This window comes from Chlorocebus sabaeus, chromosome 9 (genome assembly GCF_047675955.1).
Source record: "Chlorocebus sabaeus isolate Y175 chromosome 9, mChlSab1.0.hap1, whole genome shotgun sequence".
Taxonomy (NCBI): domain Eukaryota; kingdom Metazoa; phylum Chordata; class Mammalia; order Primates; family Cercopithecidae; genus Chlorocebus; species Chlorocebus sabaeus.
The window spans coordinates 104,452,947-104,459,097 of NC_132912.1; the positions used below are offsets into that span (position 1 = coordinate 104,452,947).

At 39.8% G+C, this 6,151-nt stretch overlaps 1 long non-coding RNA gene across 2 annotated transcripts in view; it reads left to right on the forward strand.

Annotated features, from left to right (window-relative positions):
- LOC140712422 (uncharacterized) overlaps positions 1-6,151 on the forward strand; it is a 48,833-nt gene that overhangs the window by 13,598 nt on the left and 29,084 nt on the right. For both annotated transcript variants that reach the window (XR_012094035.1, XR_012094036.1), the window contains exon 2: positions 5,593-5,672. This is a non-coding gene — a long non-coding RNA (uncharacterized lncRNA). The remainder of the gene's footprint in view (positions 1-5,592; positions 5,673-6,151) is intronic.

A 6,151-nucleotide genomic window follows, 5' to 3' on the forward strand; every position in this document is an offset into this window, starting at 1 on the left:
TACATGTGAAAGAGTGTGTGTGTGTTTCTTTCCCACATCAAAGACTTGGATGGAAGCAGTTCTGAGTATTGCCAGGGATGCAAGAATTGGTGCTAAAGTGATTAACAAAATTGCTTTTCTGCAAAAGAAGCACAAAACATTACCTAGGGATTAGAGGAGGAGAGGGCAAGATTAAAGGTGATGTTGAATTTGGGTAGAATATCTTATCCATCTTTTTCAAATCATGCTTCGAGGATTCTGTGCCCCTCCTTAAGGAAACCTGAACAAATCAAAGTGTTGCTTTCTTAAGTTTTGTACACAGAGGCACTGACAAGGTAAAATTAAAACTACTAACATAAGCAGCACTAGCACTTATGAAGTGACCTTTATATCTTTATCTCACACTACAAATACATTTCGAATGTATTTTATTCGGTATACACCAAAGACTCCATGGATCAAAGTCTCTTTGATTTGTAATTGGTTTGTGTGTCCACCTGTTGGACATAAATGATAGTGTTTTACAGGATTTCTGGGGTGGTTGTTCAGTTTTAATAAATCTTGATTTGTCTAGCATCCCTTTTTAAATGTATCTTCCACAGTCAAAACATTTGTCTAACCTAAATATTTAAAAGCCATAGAATCTATAATTAAATAATGAAAGAAAGATACAACAAACCTCATAATTCCTAGTGTATGGAATTATTGTAAGGAGTAGCTCTGAAATGCCCCCACAACATTCTCACTCAGCATTTTTTCAGTCTCTTTCAAAAACCAAATTCAGTTCCTTGCTTCTTCCAAGAAGTCCTCCTGACTTTAGTCTCCAATCAGAGACAGGCGGAAACATATAGGTACAGATAGCCGTTCTTGTGTGAATAAACCTCTTCCTCTTTGGTTTCTTGCTTTAAAACATTAAGTCCAAAAGAGGAACAAAACATATATGTGGATAGGTGGCAAAAACTTCAAGTTGAACAACATAAGCAAAATAGATTCAGAGCAATACATACAAAAATATTTAACACAAAACAATATTGTGATTCTTTAAGGATTATATGTATGTAGAAGTACAAAAAATAGAACAGAATTATGTACCTCAAACTCATGGTAGTGGCTGCCTCTGGAAAGGAAGCAGGCAAATGAGATTTAGGGTAGTAGTAAAGGGGAATTTTAGCTACCTCTGTAATGTTTATTTCTTTTAAAAAGAAAAAAAGCCATTAAGTTAAGATGATTCACTTAGGCATAGTTAGGGAATGTGAAGTGTCATTGAAATTCTTGTCTAAAAAACACAGCAGAAGTTTGAGATCTCGTCTTTGTCCTCATAAACTGTTCTTTCATGTAATGTGTAGATTTTTTTGTGTGTCAGACACTAGTTATGTCTCGCTTTCTTGAAACAACAGTAAAACCTGTTTCAAATCAATTGAATAATTCAGAATATTTGTTACCTCCTCTTTGCCCACAATAGCGTTCTTTCTAAATTAATATACTGTGATGATGGGACTTTATCTTTGTGTGTGTTCTATGAAGAAAGGGACATGCTGTGAGTCCTTGGTAAAATGAATAAATAGATGAATAAATAAATAAGCCCTGTTTGCTGGCCACCCTGCATGCAACAGTTTGTGGGCGATTTCATTTCGAGAGGTTGCCTATTTGACTTCTTCGCTTTCAGGAACTTGTCGAGAACAATCATTTTTTATCTGTCTTCCCCTTGGGGTCCCGTAAGGTCACTAGACATAAGATAGCTGTGAAATTTGACATTGTTCCCATTTAAATGCTTTGCTCCAGCAAGTGCAAGACTGCGGGTGCTTCGGTGCGGGGCTTGCCACGGCCAGGCTGTTCTGAGACTCGCCAGCTCTCCAGGCTTCAAAGCCTGCCATCCTTGATCTCGCTAAAGAATGTTTTTGAATTCTATGTCCATCTAGTGGTTGCCTGCAAAGATCTACTTGGCTTTTTCTTTCTTCCTTTTCTTTCACACTTGATCAGTGAGATTCTGTTTGTGATGGGGGTTTGCCCCCCTCGGTCTTTAATTCTTTCACAGGTGGTTTCAAAGTGTCTATCCTCCGCCACTGCTTTCTATAAACAAGCAGGAATTCGGGAACTGCAGTTACTGATGGCTTTCCTCACAGGGCCATTCTCCTCTCACTTTGAAAATAGACTGTTTTGTGGACAGTAAAGTACAGTTCTTTTTCACAGATGAGATTAGAGGCTTGAGAGAAGGCTGAAGGGAGGGGAGTGTTTTCTTTCCCTTTTTTCTTTCTTTCTCTCTCTCTCTTTTTTTTTTAACCGGAGAGCCTTTGTGTTCTAACTTATTTTACCAAATACAAGAACTTTACTTATTTTACACTCAGTTGCTCCTTTGGTTAAGGATGACATGGCACCAAGTAGAAGTAGCTGGGAATTTGCTGATTTCCTCATTAATTCCGTCTCCAGCATCCTAAGTGTAAGGGTAAGAGTTGAAGATCAAGTGGTGACAGGAACGAATGTGATTGCATACCCAAGAGATCAAATTATATCAACTCTAGCTAAGAATTCTGATCTGCCATGGGGGTTGAGATATCTATTTTATCACCTCCTCTCCCTCCGTGGGTTGAAAAATCTCTCTCCAGGCCGGGTGCAGTGGCTCACGCCTGTAATCCCAGCACTTTGGAAGGCTGAGGTGGGCGAATGACCTGAGGTCGGGAGTTCGAGACCAGCCTGACCAACATGGAGAAACCCTGTCTGTACTAAAAATACAAAATTAGCCAGGTGTGGTGGCACGTGGCTGTAATCCCAGCTACTTGGGAGGCTGAGGCAGGAGAATCGCTTGAACCTGGGAGGTGGAGGTTGCAGTGAGCCAAGATCACACCATTGCACTCCAGCCTGGGCAACAAGACCAAAAACTCTGTCTCGAAGAAAAACAAAAATTGTAACTACCATATATCTAGCAACCCCACTACTGGATATACATCCAAAGGATATAAAATCAGCATGTTGAAGAGATATCTGCACCCCCTTCCCGCCCCTGCCCTGCTCACTGAAGCACTATTCACAATAGCCAACATACGGAATCAACCGAAGTGTCCATCAAAGGATAAATGGATAAAGAAAATGTGGCATATATACACAATGGAATACTATTCAGCCTTAAAAAAGAAGGAAATCCCGTCATTTGCAACAACATGGATGAACCTGGAGGGCACTATGTTAAGTGAAATAAGCCAAGCACAGAAAGACAAATAACACATGGTCTTACCTATATGTGGAGTCTCCTTGAACTCTGAAACAGAGAGTAAAATGGTAGCTTCCAGAGGCAGGGGTTGGGGTGATTGGGAAGATGTTGGTCAAAGGACACAAAATTTCAGTTTGTCAGGAGAAATAAGTTCAAGAAGTCTATCATACATCATGGTGATTATAGTTAATAACAATATATTGTATACTTGAAAATTACCGGCAGGTGCCTGTAGTCCCGGCTCCTCAGGAGGTTGTGCCACCTACCAAAAAATGATAAGTATGTAAGGTGATAACACCTGTTAAGTAGCTGGATTTAGCCCTTCTGCAATGAATACAGCAATTAAGACATCATGTTGTATACCATAAATATTATAATTTTTACTAGCCAAATAAATAAATAAAAGTATATATACAAAAGACTATATGGGAGGATGGGTAGTAGTTTTTTTTTTTTTTTCTTTTTCTTATCTTCTGTGTGTTGGTTTTTAAAATCATTTAAAAATTGTGTTTTGGCAGGGCACGGTGGCTCACGCCTGTAATCCCAGCATTTTGGGATTGCCAAGGTAGGCAGGCTGCTTGAGCTCAGGAGTTTGAGACCAGTCTGGGCAATATGATTAAATCTTGTCTCTACAAAAAATAAAAGATTAGTCAGGTGTGGTGGTGTGTGCCTGTAATCCCAGCTACTCAAGAGACTGAGTTTGGAGTTTCACCTGGGCCCAGGGAGGTCGAGGCTGCAAGTGAGCCGTGATTGTGCCACTGCGCTCCAGCCTTACAGAGCGAGACCCTAAAAAAAAAAAGTGTTTTAATTACATTACATGAGAATTACATAAATACATTTGCCTTGTAAAAAAAAAATGAAACATTACTGATAAAATTAAAGTCCTCTTAAATACCTCCCTCAATCTTGTATATCCCTGCACATATATTTATATATATACCTGAACCCACGAAAATTACATGATTCGTTTGTACATATCATTTTAGTAATATTATTTTCAACTTTTTGTTTCTCTCAACGCTATTTATTTTTCCTTTCTTTCTTTCTTTCTTTTTTTAGACAGGGTCTCACTGTATCACCCAGCCTGGACTGCAGTGGTGTGATCTTGGCTCAGTGTAACCTCCATTTCAGGGCTCAAGTGATCCTTCTGACTCAGCCTCCCTAGTAGCTGAGACTACAGGTGCATGCCACCATGCCAGGTTAATTTTTGTATTTTTTTATAGAGTCAGGGTTTCACCATGTTGGCCAGGCTGATCTCAAACTCCTGGGCTCAAGCAATCTGCCACCCAGGCCTCCCAAAGTGCTGAGGTTACAGGCATGAGCCACTGCGCCTGGCCTCAACGCTATTTCTTAGACATGTTTTCGTGTCATTATTTTCCACTTTTGTGTTCTCTCTTTTATTTTATTTTATTATTTTTTTTTTGAGACAGAGTCTCACTCTGTCACCCAGCCTGGAGTGCAATGGCGTGATCTCACTACAACCTCCACCTCCCGGATTCAAATGATTCTCCTGCCTCAGCCTCCTGAGTAGTTGGGATTACAGGCGCCTGCCACCATGCCCAGCTGATTTTTGTATTTTTAGTAGAGACGGGGTTTCACCATGTTGGCCAGGCAGGTCTCGAACTCCTGACCTCAGGTGATCTGCCTGCCTCAGCCTCCCAAAGTGCTGGGATTACAGGCGTGAGCCACGGCGCCCAGCTTTTGTGTTCTCTTTTTAATTATTATCTTCTTTTAAATTATTACATTTATTCCATAGATAAATTGTTGTTTATTTAGCCAGTTTCCCGTTGATGGGCATTTAGGCTGTTGACAGTTTTATGCTATTATAAATAATGCTGCATGGACACCATTTGTATTTTTTACATTGATCTAAATAAAGTGTGTTACATTTATAGGGAGAAAAAATATTTGTAAATATTTGTAAATATGTATTTTAATTTGAACTGGAACAAAGGCCATGACTTTAGGTATTAATTCAGTGTGTGTCCCCATCTTCCAAGTGGCCAAGGTTGTCCAAGACACACATAATGCCTTTATACTGTTGATGTGTTAGAACTAAGTGATAACGCTGGGCGCGGTGGCTCACGCCTGTAATCCCAGCACTTTGGGAGGCTGAGGCAGGCGGATCACCTGAGGTCAGGAGTTTGAGAACAGCCTGGCCAACATGATGAAACCCCGTTTCTACTAAAAGTACAAAAATTAGCCGGGTATGGTGGTGTGTGCCTGTAACCCCAGTTACTCAGGAGGCTGAGGCAGAATTGCTGGAACCCAGGAGGCAGAGGTTGCAGTGAGCCAAGATCGTGCCATTGCACTCCAGCCTGGGCAACAAGAGTGAGACTCCATCTCAAAAAAAAGAAGAGAACTAAGTGATAACACTTGCCCTCCATCTATTATTTTTTCCCTCACAGAATTCAGAGCAGTATAAATCCGTCAACTCCCCAACTTTCAGGATCTATAGGAGAACTGAAAAGACCAACCACTGCTACAGGTAAGAGATTGAATCTCACTCCTTCTAAAACCTCAAATCATAGGAACTGAGACCTGGAGAGAGATTTTTCTTCTTTTTTTTTTTTTTTGCACCCAGCTGGTAGTTCCAATTTTAATTCTGGGGAGGAACCTCCATACTGTTTTCCATAATGGTTGTACTAATTTACAGTCCCACCAACAGTGTACAAGGATTCCCTTTTCTACATCCTCACCAACAATTATCTTTCATTTTTTTATAATGGCCATTCTGACTGGTGTGAGGTGGTATCTCATTGTGTTTTCAATTTGCATTTCCCTGATGATTAGTGATGTTAAACATTTTTTCATATACCTGTTGGCCATTTGTATGTCTTCTATTGAGAAATGTCTATTGGGGCTTCTTTTCCCATTTCTGAATCAGGTTATTTGTCTTCTTACTATTGAGTTATTTGAATTCCTTTTATATTTTATTTTTTTTAAATTGTTTAATTTTTCTTTTAG